The sequence below is a fragment of the Bos indicus x Bos taurus genome, chromosome 19 (assembly GCF_003369695.1).
Source record: "Bos indicus x Bos taurus breed Angus x Brahman F1 hybrid chromosome 19, Bos_hybrid_MaternalHap_v2.0, whole genome shotgun sequence".
In the NCBI taxonomy this organism is placed as follows: Eukaryota; Metazoa; Chordata; class Mammalia; order Artiodactyla; family Bovidae; genus Bos; species Bos indicus x Bos taurus.
The window spans coordinates 31,170,455-31,190,466 of NC_040094.1; the positions used below are offsets into that span (position 1 = coordinate 31,170,455).

General features: G+C 47.3%; 1 protein-coding gene and 1 long non-coding RNA gene across 5 annotated transcripts in view; one reads left to right on the forward strand and one right to left on the reverse strand.

Moving 5' to 3' along the window:
• Window positions 1-20,012, forward strand: part of SHISA6 (shisa family member 6) — a 260,549-nt gene that overhangs the window by 72,907 nt on the left and 167,630 nt on the right. The window lies entirely within an intron of this gene.
• LOC113877553 lies at window positions 6,269-11,327 on the reverse strand. The gene is made up of 2 exons (XR_003506761.1): window positions 10,846-11,327; window positions 6,269-6,812 (listed from the first exon to the last, which is right to left on the reverse strand). It is a non-coding gene; the product is annotated as an uncharacterized LOC113877553 (long non-coding RNA).

Genomic DNA, 20,012 nt, shown 5'->3' on the forward strand with positions numbered 1-20,012 from the left:
AGTTTCACTAGATTTGAAAACCCAACTGTTATTAATTGATTTGCAATAAGTCATTATCTTCTTGGAGATACTGCTGCTAAGTCACTTCAGTTGTGTCCGACTGTGCGACCCCATAGACGGAAGCCCACCAGGTCCCCCGTCCCTGGGATTCTCCAGGCAAGAACACTGGAGTGGGTTGCCATTTCCTTCTCCAATGCATGAAAGTGAAAAGTGAAAGTGAAGTCGCTCAGTCATGTCTGACCCTCAGTGACTCCATGGACTGCAGCCTTTCAGGCTGCTCCTCCATCCATGGGATTTTCCAGGCAAGAGTACTGGAGTGGGGGTGCCATTGCCTTCTCCGTCTTGGAGATACTAGTCCTGTGTATATGATCACTTGGGGAGAATTTACTGTATTTATAAATGGGCTGATTCAAATGTAAAATGACAGGTTTCTATTGGAATGTTTTCATCAAGTATCCTACCTAAAAATTTTCAGTCTTTTAGTACAAATGTGGAATTGCATTCATTTTTTAAAAGGCAAATTGGGCAGGGGGGTGGTATCAGTAGGATGCTTATTTTAGATATTAAAGTTGAGGTTTATCTTTAGATTTTCAGGAACATTTGAAGGTTTGAGGGAGAAAGAGTTAGACCAGAAAAGAGGAATGACTCACTGACAGTATTGTTTTTAAAAAAATATTTTCAGGTCAGGTTAACCAGTCTTCTCCACTCTATGCCCACAGGAGCAAATGTTTCACAAGTCCTTTATCAAGAAAGTTCACAAAGGAACTTGGAATTCCATTCTGTTCCTTAATCTCTCACTGAGAACAGGGTGAGGTCTTTAAAATGCACAGTTCTAATTTTATCTAAACTTCATTAGCTTGTCTTAAAATAATTCCCAAGCCAAAGAATAATAGAAAACTGGCACTCATCACATCCAACCACCTTTATTTCAGTAATAAGGGACCTGAGACTTTTAGAGAGGATCCTCAAGGTCATTGTGCTCATAAGTGGCCGAGCTGGGACTTGAACTTGCAGGCTTTGCTCTCTCCCATCCTGGGTGTCATGTGCTGCAGGCACCAAACATCTCTCTTCTTCTATCTTTCCTTTTTACTCCCGGGGCTTCAGCGTGGATTCAGTTCCCTGATGCACAGTCCTGGCTTTACCTGGGCCTCACCTGTATTTTTTTTTCTTTTCCATTTTTAATTGGAGGGTAATTGCTTTACAATATCATGTGGCCTTCTGCCATGCAACAACGTGAATCAGCCATAAGTATACATATGGACTTTCCCTCTTGTGCCTCACCACCAGCCTCTCCCTCATCCCACCCCTCTAGGTTGTCACAGAGCACCAGGTTGAGGTCTCTCTGTTATACCACAGCTTCCCACTAGCTATCTATTTACACATAGTCGTGTATATATGGTGCTGCTGCTCTCTCAATTCATCCCACCCTCTCCTTCCCCCATATGCCCACAAGTCAGTTCTCTGTGTCTGTTCCTGCCCTGCAAATAGGTTCATCAGTACCAATGTTTTCTAGATTTCTTATATATGTGTTAATATATTATATTTGTTTTTCTCTTTCTGACTTCCTTCACTCTATATAACAGACTCTAGGTTCATCCACCTTATTAGAACTGACTCAAATGCATTCCTTTTTATGGCTGAGTAATATTCCATTATATATATATGTACGACAGCTTCTTTATCCACTCATCTGTTGATGGGCATCCAGGTTGCCTCCGCGTGCTAGTTATTGTAAATAGCGCTGCTATGAACATTGGAGTGCATGTGTCTGTTTCAGATATCATTTTCTCAGGGTATATATGCCCAGTAGTGGGATCGCTGGGTCGTATGATAGTTTTATTTCTAGTTTTTTGAGGAATCTCCATACTGTTCTCCATAATGGTTGTATCAATTTACATACCCACCAGCAATGCAAAAGGATTGCCTTTTCTCTATACCTTCTCCAGCATGTATTGTTTGTAGATTTTTTTTGATGGTAGTCATTCTGACAGGTTTCCCTTACATTTTTGCACAGCTTTATTGAGCTATAATTTACATACTCTACAAGCATCCATATTTAATTTACCTTTTATCACCTCCTGAAGTCTGGATCTCAGATGGTAAAGAGTCTGCCTGCACTGTGAGAGACTCAGCTTCAATCCCTGGGTCAGGAAGATCCCTGGAGAAGGGAACGGCTGCCCCCTCCAGTGTTCTTGCCTGGAGAATTCCATGGACAGAGGAGCCTGGTGGGGGGAGCCTGTCCATGGGGTTACAAAGAGTTGGACACGACTAAGGGACGAACGCTTTTCAAATAGAGAAGGAAGGCTGTTTCCAGTTAGACAACTGAGAGTGTGCCCTTGCACCTCAAGGTGTGTATCCAGAAGTGGATGCCCTTGTATTTCCTGGAAATGACAACCTCACAGACCCATATTGCTAAGTTTCTGGACCCAGATCTCTTGGAAGTCTTTCCCCACCCATCTGTAGCTCTTCTCAGCTTTGGTGCTGGGTTTTTCCTCTTAGATTCGTGGAAGTGTGTCAGACTGGCACATGCAGGCTGTCGAGTCTGATGCCTGTATACAAAAGCAGCTTTCCGATCCGCTTCCAGAACTCCTTTTCTGTCTCTGACACCTTTCCTTTCCCCTGCGCCCAGAAGGAATGTTATCTGCGTTGTCTTTGACATAAAAAGCAGAGGGAACTGGCGTGAATTCGTCCAGTAAACAGTGCTTGAGCACCGCCTGTGCTGGTTGCCAGGGGATGCAGTGAGTGGACACAGCCCAAAGCTCTGCTCTCGCAGAGCTCCCAGGAAATTAGGTGTCCAGCTCTCTGGTGGATAGAACCCTTTTTACTTGAAATTCATAAATGCCTTTGGGTGACGGCTTGGAGAGTAGAGGTCAGAGGCTCCTTACTTTACAGATGAGGAAGTTGAAACTCAGCAAGGTAATGGGAGTGACCCAAAGTGCCACAGCCAACTAGTAGCATGGCCAGAATAGGAACTCCAGTTTCCGGTCTCCCTGATCCTAGGCGTTGTAGCCCCCCATCTCCCCCATTTACCACCAGTTTTGCTCCACAAAGCCAAGCAGACTGATCAATCCAGGCACAAGCCCCAGAGTCCTAGCTACTGGCTCTCCAGCTCCTCACCCAACAGGGTCCGAATGGCCCTGAAAATATTTCTGAGAAACCTGCCATCATTCTCAGATGGCAGCTTTGACATGTCAGGATATACTTGACCCAGACTGGGATCACCTCAGCATTGAAATGAAGATGTAGGGGCAAATTGAGGCAGGTGGGAATGTGTAGTCAGGGGCTCTGGGCTCTGTTTCAGCTGCTCAGACTGAAGGGGCTTGGCCAGGTTAAACTGCACGAGCTGCAGAAGCAGGACAATGCCAATACTTTTCTAGGACTGCATCAGATAAACTGGGACAGCTGCAATATTTCCTAAGCAAACTAGGTTACCCTCCCGCTGCTGTGGCCACCCGAGGGCATCGGGCAGCTGGGTGACCCAGAAATGGCCATCTCCTTGTCCGGCTCCATCTGGAATTCCAGCCCCTAATTCCGGGGCGCTGACAAGACGGGCTCTTTAGGTGGAAGCGAGTGTTACAACAGCAAAGGGAATCAAGCCCATTCTTGTTAGAGGAAGCTTATCCCAAACAGGAAGGGAAAGAGGCTTTCTGACTGTCTTAGAACAAGACAGAATTAGGAAGTGAAATGACAATGTATCTTTCCCATCTACTTTTATGTTTTGTAGTCTGGAGAGGCAAAAAAAATTATAGGAAAGTGTGCCATGTCAGGAGTGAAAGGAAAAGCTTGATGTCAAGAGACATTGATTTGAATTGCTATACTTGGACACATCACTTCCTCTGAGAGCCTGATTTTTTCAGGGGCACGATGAAAGGGTCGACTTAGGTAGTCTCTAGGGGTCTTTCCTCCTCTGAGGGTCCACAACTGTGCATTATCTAGTTAAGAGTAAGGGTTTCTACTGTCACTACCTGATGACCTTGGGCAGATCATTTCCCTGCCCTGAGGATCACTTTCCCCATCAGAGAAATGAGGGGATGGGACCAAGTGACCCCCTGGTGCTCTCACTTAGAGAGGAGAGGAGAGGGGATCTCTGTCCACCTTACTGGTGAAATTTGTCATCTGTGGCAGCTTTAAATCCAGTAGGAATCCACTGATGCTACAGTAAAGCAGTATCAACGTGTGACCAAAGACAATTAAAAGCCGCAACTCTTCAATTTAGACTTATTCCAGAAGCATCGCACACACACATGCACACCCGCTGTTTTAATACATGGAAAAGCATCTTTTAAAATAAACTTAAAAACATTTTTTTTTGGCCATGTTGCACGGCATTTGGAATTTTAGTTCCCTGACCAAAAATCAAACTTTGACCCCCTGCAGTAGAAGCAAAAAGTCCTAACAACTGGACCACCAGGGAAGTCCAAAAAGCATCTTTTTTAATAAATCAAAGACTCTTTCACTTTTCTTGGTGAGACTTACAGTTTATTTTAAAATAACTTTGTCAATTACTAGTTCTGCAACCTTGACACTGTCTTTTAAGTGCTCTGAGTCTCAATTTCTTCGTCTCTCTGGTGGAGTTGATGAAAACCGTGTCAAGGGATTAGTGTGGGCAGCCAATGAAGTACAACAAGTACCGCAGATCAGTTGGGAAACTGGGTCCCGGGCAGCCTGTGGGGAGCATAGCGTCTTCACAGCGTGACCCTAGGGTGGTACCCTTACCTCCTCGGGTTCAGTTCTCACCATCAGTAAAGAGTGACAATAATAGGTAATAATAATAAAGACCCCAGAGGACTGCTGTGAGGTGATTCAGACCACAGTTCCGAAACTAGGTATGTAAGGGTTTGAATCCCTGTTCTGACATTTTCTGGTCCCATAACCACAGGCGGTTTCGTGAATCTTTCTGTGCCTCGGTTTCTCCATCTGAAAATGGCAGTGATTGTGACACCCGTCTTAGAGGGTTTTCTTGAGGATTAAGTTAATACATGCCAAGTGCTAGAACAGTACCTGGTACCTAGGTAACAATAAGTAAATTGTGTGTGTGTTATAAAGTAAAAAACAATTGACAAGAGTAATTTAACAAAAATTAAACAAGAATTATGTCATAAAACAGTGTTTCTTGGTGGATCAGATGGTAAAGAGACTGCCTGCAATGCAGGAGACCCGGTTCGATCCCTGGGTCGGGACAATCCCCTGGAGAAGGGAATGGCTACCCACTCCAGTATTTTTGCCTTGAGAATTCCATGGACAGAGGAGCCTGGTGGGCTACAGTCCATGGAGTGCCAAAGGGTCAGACATGACTGAGTGACTAACACTTTCACTTTCCTTCTTATGGAGTTTATATGCTAGAGGACAAAGACAGATGCTACTTAAATACATACATACCTTGCTTTACTATGCTTTGCAGATTCTGCATTTTTTTTTAAACAAATTGAAGGTTTTGGCAACCCTGCTTCAAGTCGATCCATCGATGCCACTTAGTGTCTCTGTGTCACATTTTGGTAATTCTCTCAAATTTCCCTTTTCCTTATTAGTGTAGGCATCGGAGTGATCTGTGATTGGTGATTTTTGATGCTGCTATTGCAAAAAGATCGACTCGCTGAAGGCTTTGATGATGTTTAGCATTTTTAGCAATAAAATATTTTTAAATTAACGTACGTACTTTGTTTTTTAAGATATAATGCTATTGCACACCTCATGCTGCTGCTAAGTCACTTCAGTCGTGTCCGACTCTGTGTGACCCCATAGATGGCAGCCCAGCAGGCTCCCCCGTCCCTGGGATTCTCCAGGCAAGAATGCTGGAGTGGGTTGCCATTTCCTTCTCCAATGCATGAAAGTCAAAAGTGAAAGTGAAGTCCCTCAGTCGTGTCCGACTCTTCTCGACACCATGGACTGCAGCTTACCAGGCTCCTCCATCCATGGGAGTTTCCAGGCAAGAGTACTGGAGTGGGGTGCCATTGCCTTCTCTTGCACACCTTATAGACTGCAGAATAGTGTAAATGTAACTTTTATATGGGATTCCCTGGTGGCTCAGATGGTAAAGAATCCACCTGCAATGCAGAAGATCTGGGTTTGATCCCTGGGTTGGGAAGATCCCCTGGAGGAGGGCATAGCAACCCACTCCAATATTCCTGCCTGGAGAATTCCATGGACAGAGAAGCCTCGTGGGCTACAGTCTGTGGTGTCACAAAGAGTCAGACAAGACTGAGCAATGAAGCAACTAAGCACACTATTTTTATATGCACTGGGAAACCGAAAGATTCGTGTGACTCACTGTATTGAAATATTTGCTTTATTGAGGTGATCCGGAGCTGAGTCCACAGTATCTCTGGGGTCTGCATGCAGTAAGTCAGGGAGAGATAACATCTGATGGGGCTGAATAATGTGGAGCAGAGGAAGGGGTGATGGAGAGGGAGTCTCATTCCATCATCATCCTGAAGGAGGTGACATTTTCAATAAAGAGCTGAAGGGAGTGCGCCTGAGTCCATGTGGTCCCCAGGGTTCCTGGAGGGGAGAGCAGTGAACGTAAAGTCCCGATGCTGAAATGTGATATTGCTGCTCATAATAACGGTGATGATGACAGTCACAACAGTATATAAAACAGTGCTCTCGTCTTGGATTCAACGGAGGGCTGGGACATCGCTCAGTACTTTTGCCTCTCATGGTCCTCTAGGTTATTCTTGTCCACATGTGCTTTAAAAATCACTGTTGACTGTCTTCAAAGAAGGAATTAAGAACAGATTGCAGGACTTGCGGCTTTCAGTGCTGTCTGGCTAATGGCCCCTGGTGCAGCCGCTTCCAACGTTCCATCAGGAGACCTGTGAAGATACGAGGAAGTATAACCAAGCATGGACGGCTGAAGGCAAAGACTGTGAGTCAACCTGCCATTAGACTCTGGAAAGAATGTCCACTAATTACAAAGTTGTTGAAAGGGGATTAAAAATGTACATTGGCATCAAGTGGGCAGAAGGAATGTATGTAGGATTAGCACTCACTGTTATTTCAGTGGCTGCCCATTATTGAGAAATCATAGTTATCAGACAAGCTGGACACCCATCTTTTTTCCAAGTGACAAGTTTTTGCCTTTCCCTTCTGGATTCTTCTGTGCGGATTCCAGAAAACAGGAAAGGAGGCAAAGAGATGGGTGACGGTGCAACCGAAAATGGGATCCGGCTGCTTGGCACTCAAAAGCCAACAAAGAGGCCAGGTTGGTGGGAAAGAAAGCTTGCTTTATTTTGGATTCCAGCAACTGGGGCAGGGGGAGGAATATGGGGGTGGGGATGTATGCCTGTCCAGGGGTCAACTCTCAGCCACATACATACAACAAGTGGGCAAGAGCTTTTATAGGCTGAGGGAGGTGGCTACATGCAGAAACAGCAGTTAGCTCTGACAGTTATCTTGAAATTGGTCATCAGTGGACAGACCAGCGTCATCTTGATTGTTTTAAATATGGTTAATCTTCAGTTCCAGGGTCAATTTGTCCCCATTTCCTTGAGGCCAGTTCTTGGAATTGTGTCAGCTTATGTCATGGCTACAGTCTGATCATCATGTAGTTAACTTCTCCCACCTAGTAGGGTTTTCAATATCAGTAAGACAGCTCACAGGATATGGCTCAGAATATTGTCTATAGCCCTGGAGGAGGAACTAAAGGTCCCTGACTTTGCTTAATGACTAAACTATTATTGTTTAATCTTGTTATTCTGTTTTCTTTCGTGTCTGCATTTTCTCACTTCTCTTATTAAACTTATCCTTTGGTTAAAGTTTTTCCACAGACAAAAGGAAGGCTGAGCACATGGAAGAGGTGGTGAGGGGATGGACCATGGGGTTCTGCTCCGTTCATTTCAGTGAAACAACGCATCTTGGAAGCTGTGATGTCCACACGAAGAAAAAGTTTTAATTAGGGGTGGAATTAGGAAGAGCCTCAGGAACCCATATGCTGGTTGTTACCATTCTTTTTTTGTAGTTTTCATTAAGGAAGTCTTCAAAATCTTGTCAGTGGGTGCAGGAGAAAAATCCCACTGCAGCCCAGCAGAATCAGCCATCCTGGTCTGGATTCTCAGTGGTTGTAGGGGTAGAAAAAACAACCTAAAATAGGACTGTATTGGCTCATTGTGTGTAATGTGTCAGACACACTTGGATTAAGGTGCTGGAATGATGTTTTCATTTCTCAGTTTTCTCCTCTCTCTCCCCTCCAACTTTCTTGACTTCATTCCCAGGCAAGCGATTGCCATATCAGGGGAATGTGACCCCAGAAACTCCCAAGTTGCATCATCTTTACAGTTTCATGTCTCAGAGGAAAGTGAGACTTTTCCTTATATCTTCAGCAAATTTTAAGCAGATTCTGCCTAAAATCCTGGTTGACTTGTCTTGGGTTTGGCCTGTATCTAAACCAATTTAGGAGGACGGGGGCTCTCTGACTGGTCAGACCAATCATGTGGTTGCTGTTCAGGGGCCTGGGGAAGGAGGAAACACCCCTCTGAGCCTCCAGAATGATGGGGAAGTGCCCTGGAAAGAGGGCATGTGGTTCCTAAAGCAGATGAAAAGCTCTTGGCGGTTCCACCTGTGCTAGAGACATACGGGAGCAAGTAAAACTGACATCCAGAAAAATCTATGGTAACGAGAATGGCAGATGGAGAATTTTTCCAAATATTCTGAAGGCAGTGCTAGAGATGAGCGAAAGAGAATGAGAGAGATTATAGATAAAGAAGACAGAAAAGTGGCTACAATTTTGAACTGCTCATAAAGAAATTTCACGACAGTTTTAGAGGCATAAGAATCAAAGATAACAGATGGATCACTCTCCCTAAGCTTCCTTGGAAAAAGTGAAAGTGTTAGTCATTCAGTTGTATCCGATGCTTTGGGAACCCCATGGGCTGTAGACAGACCACCAGGCTCCTCTGTCCATGAGATTCTCCAGACAAGAAAACTGGAGTAGGTAATCATTCTGCTCTCCAGGGGATCTTCCAGACCCAGGAATCAAACCCATGTCTCCTGCATTGCAGGCAGATTCTTTACCACCTGAGCCACCAGGGAGCTTCCTTGGGGTCCTTCTTCAAAGACTAGTCCTCATTTCAGGCAAACACAGAGGGAAAGACCCTTGCCAGAGTACCTTTCTAGGTGACTGGACTATACAGACAAGGTTTAAAAATTTAGGAAGCATTGTTATTTAAGATAGTGTTAAAATGATTGTATATTCAAAGTAATAAAACTCAGGCTGGCCTTTGCCTTCTGTCTGATATCAAAGGCTAGAAGACAAAGGAGAAGCGTCTCTTTGTTCTGAGTTTGTGAGCCAGGAACTTTATACCCAGACAAAACATTTTGCGTGTCTGGAGACAATATGAAGTCATTCTTGGATGTGCATGGTCTTGGGAAATAATAGACCTGAAGTTCTAGCCAACCGAGAGATCCTGAAATTGGGCACACAGGCAGGCAGTCTTCATGATGAGGATGGCAAGCCTCCTTCTAGAGGTCCAGGGCGGCAGCCCCTGTGCAGACCCCTCACCCGAGCCCAAAGAGCCACTCATAGGGGTGTGAGACATTGGGCTGTCACCTTGTCCCCGTGGCATCTGGATGAAGCTTCAAAGGCAGGGATTTCTTAATTTGGTATTATACTTCTTTTTTTTTAAGATTTTTTTTTTTTTAACGTGGACCGTTCTTAAAGTCTTAGTGAATTTTTTTACAATATTCCATCTTTTTATATTTTGGTTTTATATTTTGGTTTTTTGGCCACAAGGCATCTGGGATCTTAGCTCCCCGACCAGGGACCGAACCCAAAACCCCTGCATTGGGAGGTGAAGTTTTGACCACTGGTCCACCAGGGAAGTCCCTATTATGACCCTTCTTGATTTGGTTGGCTCTGTCATGGAATATCATAAATTCCTTTAAGAAAATTTTCTCCTTAGCAAAGCACAGGCCAAAACAGGCCACATAAACTAAGCCCAGCATTTACTGCACTCTTACTCTCAGTTGGGCCCTTTGCAAAACGCTTAATGTAAGTTATTTCCGGTTAATTTTGCCACTGAATTCAGAAGCCCAATTAAATATGATTTACAATTGCACTTGAGAAAGAAATGCAAAGATTGCTTCTTTTGTTCTGGAGAGGTAGGTCTGTGGGTGATGTTTTTCCTCCCTTTAATTTTCTATATATATTCCTGTTTCTAATGACTGTATTACTTTTTAAGTAAAAATAAACAATATACACTTGAAATAGAAAAGATGGCATGCATTAAATCCAATGCATGGACTGAAGCACACAGCCATACATAAAGTCACACTTAGATACAATGGACTTGCCTGCCTTCTCCTTCATGTACAAGCTTTTAAAAAATTTCTTCTCTTCCAGTATCTCTGTTTTCCTTACATAGCTTATATATATACAGTTCACTCTCTCTCTCTCTCTCTCTCACACACACACACACACAGATTTTGGTCACTTCTTTATTTCTGTCTTTCTCTCCATTCAGCTGTTTCTCACACACACAAACCTCCAGTCTCATGGTTCATCTCTCTGCCTCCTCCCTCTGACCCTCCAAACTCTGCACACAAATGTAAGCCTTCAGTAGCTGCTTCTCACACTCTGTGTCTCTTTCATTCACAGACACGCATGCTGCCAGCCGACCTCAGTCACTTCCTGTCTTCCTGTGTTCACATCCATCTCACTCACCTCCTTCCCTCGCCCCGTGCATGCACACACTCTCCTTGATTAGTTGTATACACTCACAGCCACAGGAGTTATGGATTCAATTATCCAAATACCGCAGTCCCCGCCCCCCCCTTTCAATTGAGCATCCTCATTAAAACGTTACCCGTTTCATTGGTTGGGGAAAAATGAAAAGACAGTAACGTGCTTACCTTCCACCAGCTAGATGAGTTATCTGTGGGCTTTCTCTGGTTTTCCACCGGCTCTCCACCACTCTGGGCACCAGAGACTGGGAACAACTTGCTTTTTGTCCATCCCTCTGGGTAAAATGATGAATTCTTTATCTGGGCACTCAGGAATAAACATGCACTGTGACCGCAGCTTGGCGTGGATCCGTGGACCCCAGAAAGTTTTATAAGGGCTCTTTTGTTCCTTGTCATTTGGAAACTAGACCCAGCTCCAACTCCCACCTCCCATGATGCTGGGTGGACGAGGGCCAGGTTTGATGGAAGGGGATGAGCCCAGGCCCGCCTCCCTTGCTCCTGTTTGTCTTGCATTTGCTTTCTGTTGCCTTTCCTGTTTTCCCCTTTCCTGTAGATCAGCCGCTATGAAATTCCTCTGGGAGCCCCCTCCTCCAGATTGAGAGTGCTGTCAACCAAAGCCAATAAAGGGTGCCATGCAGGGCTTTGTGACAGTATAGGATTGGTGGTTAAGGCATTTTTGTTGCTTTAGAAAAATCATGGCTCTGCAAGTCCAGAGCCTGCAGGAGTGTTTTGGTGGTGTTGCTTCCCCAGCGGTGGTGGCCACCGGTGTGGTCAGCATGGCGCCCAGAAGCCGTCTGTGTAATGAGATGGTGAGAGCAGGAACCTTCAGGTGAACTTCAGAGGGAGCTGAGTGTGCAGCGACTGCCCGTGGGTAGCTTGCTTCTTATGTGATGGGACCCCATCAGTCACTGCTCCCTCCTGGTATTGCTTCTGGACTGGGACTTGCATTATAGGGAATATTTGTGCCCCATGCCATGATGCTCAGGATTGGAGGATGGAGGGGTTCCCCGGTCCACACAGAGAGGGGACCCATGATATCCAAAGGGTTGAAGAGAGTGGCCTGATAAAGAGATACGTATTTGGTTTGTCCTTAGTTCCTGAGACGGGGCTCCTAAAACTTGTAATTTCCTAAGGGCAAGGCGTGATAGGAACACTTTTGACTGTGCTGGATCCTCACAGCTATGCAAGTTTTTCTCTAGTTGCGGTGAGCAGGGGCTACTCTCTGGTTGTGGGACGTGGGCTTCTCGTCCCAGTGGTTTCTCTTGCTGTGGAGCCCTCGGGTGTGTGGGTTCAGTAGTTGAGGTTCCTGGGCTCTAGAGCACAGGCTCAATAGTTGTGGCACATGGGCTTAGTTGTCCCATGCATAGGCAGGCAGATTCTTTACCACTGAGCCGCCAGGGAAGCCCAGGAACAGCTTTTATTTTAATAAAGAGAGACTTGGTGGGACCATAGATAACTTAGCATGTGGACTGGTCCACAGGAAGCCCAAACCACGATTTGAAGCTTGGAACTTTTGCTACCCTCACATCACCAGCCCTGACCTCCAGAGAAGGGAGAAGGGCTGATGACTGACTGAGTTCAGTCGCCAATGAGCTGATGATTTTATCCATCGTTCCAATGTGATGAAACCCCCCAAAACCCAGAGTTTCTGGGTTGATGTGTGATATACAGTATCACACACTGAGATACGGTGTAAGGGTGTGTGCCCAGAGCAGACAGGAAGCTCCCTGTATCTCTGCCTTCACTCCCCTTGACCTGTGAAAGTGAAAGTTGCTCAGTCGTGTCTGACTCTTTGTGACCCCATGGGCTATACAGTCCATGAAATTCTCCAGGCCAGAATACTGGAATGGGTAGCTTTTCCCTTCTCCAGGGGATCTTCCCAACCCAGGGATTGAACTCAGGTCTCCCGCATTGCAGGCGGATTCTTTACCAGCTGAGCCACCAGGGAAGCCCCACCCCCCGCCCCCTTGACCTGTACATGTCTCCTATAAGACTGTTCTTGAATTACATCTTTATAATAAACTGGTGACAGTAACTGAAACATGTTTCTGAGTTCTGTGAGCTGTTCCGGCAAATTATTGAGCTGAGAAGGGGTCATTACAGCCAGTGGTTAGGAGTCGGGGCAGGGGGCATTGGCATCTGCAGTGGGGGCAGCCCTTTACCCATGGGATCTGACATGGGCTCCAGGTGGGCATTGATGACACCCAGTTGGTAAACAGAGAGCATGGTGGTGGAAACCCACATACTTGGTGGTAGAAGTGTTGTGAGTAAAAACAGCTCATTGAGAGCATGGGAGAACCATTTTCCAGGGCCTGCAAGCCATTGTCTGCAGCAGACTCACAGGGTGGCCGTGTCCTGGAACTCAGCTACATGGGGAGCAGTGTCCCCTTGGCTACCACACAGCCGTCCCCCTCTGTCCCCAGGACAAACTGGCTGTGATACTGGAGCTGAGCTGGAGTCCTGGCCAGAACTGGCTCTCCCTTTAGGTCTGTCCGAGGGCAGGGAGGGGAGGGCTGCGTGGTGCTGTGTGCCCTGCCAGGGGCCCCTCAGAAGCTTCCTGAAAGCCCACCACTAGGCTCTTGTGCTCTGAGCCGGTGCTGATGGAATCCTGGCCCAGGCAGGACTTGCCAGCGGATCTGTAAACCTTCCGTGGGCACTGACAGCGGCCTCTTCAACATCTGCCCTCTGGCTGCAGGGAGAGTGTGGTCCGTGCTTCTCAGAAACAGTGATAGTCTTGTAACCAGGTGATGCAGTTCGAGTGCAGGGCTCTCTCCTCCATCACTGAGTCCTATCCTCTGCTGACCCTGCAGGCTGGTCCTCATGTGCCCGAACACCCATCCTGGAGGCAGGCAACAGGTATCTGGACACTTGCTGCTCCCTGGGGACTCTACTCCATAGCAAAGTGCTGACCTCAGAGGGACTCTGACAGACAGGTGTTAGGTGAGCAAGTGAACAGATGAGAAGAGGTGTGGAAATGCTCCTTCTGATGCTTGATGGTGAGGGCATGTGGGCAGCGGAGTGGGGGTCCTGGTGCTGTGGGGCTGATGATGAGGGGTGATGGATGAAGCGCCAAAGGTACCAAGTTCATGGTTCCTTTTTCCCTCGTTTCCCCAAGCCAGCTCTGTAGAAATGTTCTTGAGGCAGAGAATCTCAATGCACAGGACCAGAGAAAATGGGATTTTCTGCAAAAGTTATCAGGTACCTAAGGTTCCAGTGAACACAGAGGAAAGAGGGGCAGACTTGGCTCCTTTCTATCTACTCCTCATTAGCTGGGTGACTTTGAGTATGTCAGGGAACCTGTCTGAGCTTCCTTTGCCTCATTTCTAAAATGAGAGTTGAGATAGTTTACAACCCAGCATTGGGACCCACTTGGAGGTCTAAATGAGCCTGTCGATGGTACCCTGTAAACCTGTGGATGCTCTGCAGTGATAGCTAGCTCCATGACTTTCTCTGTTTTAAGGCTGTGGTCCTTACATACTTATTTTACCTAAACAGCCTGAATGTGGGCTTGAGGCAGAGAGTGCATGCGTGCTCAGTCGCTGAGTTGTGTCCCTTTTGCAATCCCATGGACTAACCCGCCACACTCCTCTGTCCCAGGCAAGAATACTGGAGTGGGTTGCCGTTTCTTTCTCCAGAGGATCTTCCTGACCCAGGGACCAAACCTGAGTCTTGCATCTCCTGCATTGGCAGGTGGATTCTTTACCACGGTGACACCTGGGGAGCCTGCCGAAGAGTATATTGGGACCTTTAGGAGCAGCAAAGGAAGTCATTGGAGGGGAGGGGGAGAGGAGACAGTGAACCCCCAGGGCTCACGAGGCATGTCTTACAGATGCCACCCTGGGATGTCCACGCTCACCTTGACCCCGTGACAAAGTTTCTCCACATCCCACACTCAGGACTCGCAGGGGCCAATGAGATGGGGGAGGGGAGAAGCCCCTCCACCTTCTGTTCTGCTGGGGGGTGAGACAGGAGCCCGGCCAAGAGCAAGCCTTTCCCTGACCGTCTCCCAGGACCATCCTGCAATTAAAGGCCTGACAGGTGCCATCTGTCCTGTCCTCCTCCTGTCGCCCAGGGCGCAGGGATTCGGAGCTGGCACACTGTGATACTCTGCAGTGCTCGTGTCACCTCTGATTTCTTCCAGAAAGTCATTAAACAGACCCGTGTGGGAGCTGCTCCAGCGTCTGCAAACTTCCTCCAGGGCAAGAGCGCAGAGGTGGTACGAGCACGCTAGGATTCCTCAAGTTCAAGGGAGCCGGAGCCTGTGTACGGCAAGGCGGGAGGTGTGTGGAGTCAGAAAGGATGAGTCAGACTTAAACCCACTTGGAGTCATCTTCTCTTTCCTCCATGGCTCCTTCATCTGAGGCTGAGCCCCAGAGCTTACCAAGGACCCCAAATCACACAGAGGATTAGAGCACATCTTAGCATAGGTTTTTCTCTCATAACTCAGTTGGTGAAGACTCCACCTGCAATCCAGGAAACCCTGGTTCGATTCCTGGATCAGGAAGATTCACTGGAGAAGGGATAGGCTACCCACTCCAGTATTCTTGGGCTTCCCTTGTGGCTCAGCTAGTAAAGAATCTGTCTGCAATGCAGGAGACCTGGATTCGATCCCTGGGTTGGGAAGATCCCCTGGAGAAGGGAAAGGCCACCCACTCCAGTATTCTGGCTTGCAGAATTTCATAGACTATATAGTCCATGGGTTTGCAAAGAGTCAGACACCACTGAGCTACTTTCACTCACACTCAGACTAGTTTAGGTTTTACCCAAAGCAGTATCTGAGGCCAGAGATGGGCTTCAGGTCATTTATTTGGGAGGGGGTCCAGGCAGATGGGGCTTCCCATGTGACGCTAGTGGTAAAGAGCCCACCTCCCAGTGCAGGAGATGCAGGTTTAATTCCTGGGTCAGGAAGATTGCCTGGAGCAGGCCGTGGCAACCCAAACCAGTGTTCCTGCCTGGAAAAATTCCATGGACAGAGGAGCCATGGAATGCAAAGAGTCAGACACAACTAAAGTGGCTTAGCATGTGTGCCGGGGGATGAGTGATGAGTGGGAACAGAATGTGGAGATGAGCAGGTTGTCCTACAGACAGCTGGACTCCTGCCCCCTGGGGACCCTTGGCACTTGCCCCATGACAGCTCCCATGGGAGGTGGAAGGGGACTTTGACCAGCTGTTACTAGTACCTGCTGCATTCATTCCTGGCTCTTCTGGGTCGCACCCACATGTGATTGGGCAAAACCCCAAGGCAGTAAGGGAAGCAGACACCTGCCATGCTCACGTGTGAGCCTGGCACTTCTGAGATGTGTCTGTCACAGCGGCACAGAGAACAGGGGCCTGGAGATGTGGTGTGGTGGGTGAGACATTATCAGCGACAGGGAGCCAGCGTTCTTCCTGGGACACCCGGCTTCTCCATCTAGACACAGGGAGGGGAGGACTCCTTCGTTTTCCCCACAGACTCTCCGATTTCCTTTGTGAATCAGCCCATGGGTTCTGGGTTCCAGGCTGGCTCTGCTTGGCTGGGGACAGGGAGGTGCCACTGAACACCTTCTTGTGACTTTCCTACCTGGGCTCTGGGACAGCTGTGTCCCACTGCCGTCCTGCTGCTGCTCTGCCCGTCTGTCTTATAAATGGGCTCCTGGAGGACAAGGAGCCATCACTGCTGCACCACTGCTGTTCCCCGAGCTCCTGGAGAGCTCAGAGAAATTGCTGGTTCAGTGTTTATTCACTGGTGCATCCAGCAGTAGCCACGACGGAAAGTGCTTTTACTCATGACCATGGATTGAGCAGCAGGTAGCAAGGTCTGAGTTTTGGGCAGCCTTGGAAGAGAACTGATGGAGAGCCATTGGGCCACCTCTTTTGGAAGAGAGGTGTCCATTGGGGACCCCTGCATTGACCGAAGAAGAGGTAATCGAGACCTGGCATCCAGGTGCAGGTAGGAATGATGTAGGAGAGATAGATGCTTTTGGACTCAGCATCTGATGTGGGTAACAGGGTTAGCAGTGGGGGGTGGGGAGGGGGGGAGACGACACAGCTACATGGTCCCTGGCAGCTGCACACAGACCAGTCAGTGGAGTGGCGTCCTTCTGCTGTTCAAGATGTGAAAAGTTAAAGTGTTAGTTGCTCAGTCGTGTCCAACTATTTGTGACCCCATGGACTGTAGCCCACCAGGCTCCCCTGTCCACGGAATTCTCCAGGCAAGAATACTAGAGTGGCTAGCCCTTCCCTTCTCCAGGGGATCTTCCTGACCCAGGGATTGAACCTGGGTCTCATGCATTGCAGGCAGATTCTTTACCGTCTGAGCTGCGGGGGATGCTCTGCAGGTATTGGGGTGTCACCAGCGCTCTCCTCCTCCCAGCTCCATAATTCTTTGGGCCTCTGGCCCCAGTGTGATGAGCCAGGAAGCAACCACTAGTGGAAAAGCAATCTAGACCCTGTGTTTTAATTGGCTGTTCTGTGAATTGAGGTTCAAGGTGACTTTGAATTTTAACAGACAGTGCCAGTCTTGTTCCCTTACAAACTAGTACGGAAACTGCAAAGAGATACATGAAGAGATGGTGAGCTGATTAAATGATTGAAAAACTGGGAATAACCTAAAACTGTAATGACAGGGATTAGTGAATTAATTGAATGATGTACATAAAAGTAAAAACATCGATGTGTATTACTTACAATACTGTTAAAAATATTTTTTTTCTTTATTTTTTTTGGCCACACCATGCAGAATCTTAGTTCCTCAACCAAGGATCAAACTTGTGCCCATTGCAGTAGAAGGGCAGACTCTTAACCACCGGACTGCCAGTGATGTCTCCTAAAATATTTTTTTAAATAGGGGCAATATAGATACCCAACAATAAGGGATTCACTAAAACAAACCAACCCCCAGATGTGCATGGTCCCCTCCAGACAGTAGAAAATAATGAGGCACCAAGTTACGCCCCCCATCCCATTAAACACGTTGACATGTGTATGTGTTGACACGAACGTCTGTTCATAATATACTGAATGAAATGAGCAAATTAGGAATTAGTACACACACCATGATCAAATTGTTGTCACTATAATTATTTCAATGTGAGTGAAAAGATCTAGAATAATCATCTCCAAATGTTTACTGGAGTTATTTCAATAGGATTATGAGCGATTCACCCCCTTTTGTGGGGGGGGGTGGTCTGTGGTTTCTATTTTTTTCTACATAAATTATGTTTCCTTTGTGTCTATAATAATTTTAAAAAAGTTTTGGGGGATAACTGAAAATTAGCAGTCCTCTCAATGTTTACAGAGTATGATCTAGTTACATTCTGCTCACCCTGCAATAAGATAAAAAAGTCTAACAGCTGCCACAGCCAGAAAGACTTTCTGCCAGGATTCCTTCCCAGCCCTCTTCTCCCCTGTATTTCAGGAGAGTGTAGGGATTAAGGGTGCGGGTGGAAGTTGGGGGAGGTCCAAGGAGGACGTTTTCCCTCTTGGTATTTGATGGCCATGGAGAGGGAGAAGTTCTGGCTTGGGGATGTGGACCTGGGACCCGGGTTCAAAGGCCTTTGTGGGTTCAGGAAGCAGAGAAAGATATTCAAGCTGGAGCTTGGGTAGAAGTAAGACAGGACTTGCCAGAAAAGTCAGGAAAGTTCCAGAGTTGCTAGTAAAGAAGGCTCTAGAGAGAGACAAAGGCACACCCTGCTAGAAGCTAATTGCTACTCTAATTGTGTCAAGCTAATTAAGTAATGTAACTGGGTACCTGGGTTTTGCCTGCCTGTACGTAGCTCCCTTTACCATTTTAAACCTTGAGAGCATGTGAATTCTCGTTGATTCCATAAGCATGAGGATATAAGCTTGAGCACAGATGGATTGGGAATGAGCAGTGGCTTGGGGATTTGTGAAGTGTATCTGTTATCTATTGCTGGGTGACAGGCAATCCCATGACGTAGTGAATTAAAACAACAGCACGTTATTGTTTTTTGCGGTACTGAGGTTGCTGGATGGCTTTTGCCCGCGCTCACCCCTGTGGTTGCATCGGCTGGCAGGGTGGTTAGGGGCTGAGCTTGTCTTTCCTGTGATCCCACCATTCAAATTTAGGCCTGTTTAAGTTTCCTTGAAAATGAAAGTGTTAGTCACTCAGTTGTGTCCAACTCTTCGTGGCCCCAGGCCCCTCTGTCCATGGGATTCTCGAGGCAAGAATACTGGAGTGGGTTGCTATTTCCTTCTCCAGGGGATCTTCTTGACCCAGGGATTGAACCCTGGTCTCCTGCATTGCAGGTGGATTCTTTGCTGTCTGAACCACCAGAGAAACCCTTACAGAGTGGCTAAAGAGCCCAGAAAAGGCTAAAGTGAAGCTTCCAAGCCACTGAAAGCCCAGATCAGACCCAGCAGAGTGTTGCTTCTGCTTCACCGTGTTGCCCCAACCATGTTATGAGGCCAGCCCAGGTTCAGGGGGAGGGAAAGCTGATGCTCCATCTTGATGGAGTCAACAGTGCAGGTAAAGGAAAGGGAGGGATTGTTGGTGATCATCTTTACAGACCATCCAGCGCAGATAGCCTCCAAGATCATGTCCATTGCTAAGAGATGACACCCCAGTTACAAGAAGGTCCCCTAACAAGGCTGGGCTCATGGAATTCTTTGGCGGCACATCACTAGACTACTGGATATGCAGTAGTCCTGCATATCCAGGACTAGTCCCAACTAGTCCTCATGGGGATAAAAATGAAAAAAGAGAAAGGCGCTGGTGTTATAAAGGCTGGGGCCCCTGGAACACTGCTGGTAAGCGGGGCTGGTCCAGCGTGCCTCTCAGCCAGGCGGGATGCTGCCCTGAGACTCCTCTGAAGTCTCACCTGTGGATAAGACTTGGTGAATGGCGGCAGTCGATCTGCCCCACGTCCTGGAGGAGAGTGGTGATGGTCAGGTTGCTGAGATGCGCTCAGATACAGGCAACAGGGATGGGGAGGTCTTTTGGGGACCAAGGGCTGGTTTTGTCTCAGGGTCCATGACCCCAGAATTCTATGGTATTATTGCAACAACAAACAATAATGGTGATTGATGATGGTGGTGGTGGTGGTGGTGGCGGCTGCATATGTCTTGACTCTTGGAATCCTCAAAACAACCCTATAAAGAAGATACTCCTGTGAGGCCCATTTGACAAATGAGAAAACCGAGGCACAGAGAGCTTAAGTAACCTTAATGTTAAGATGGTGCTGCACTTTTAACCTGAACCTCCTGGCTCCGGAGTCTGTGCCCCACTAACAGTCAAGGTCTTACTCTCCCCAATTTTGTGGTCCCAGTGCTTTTGCTCATAGGATGCTCTTGGCAATCTCATTAACAACAGACCATCACGAGGAAGACTAGTGACG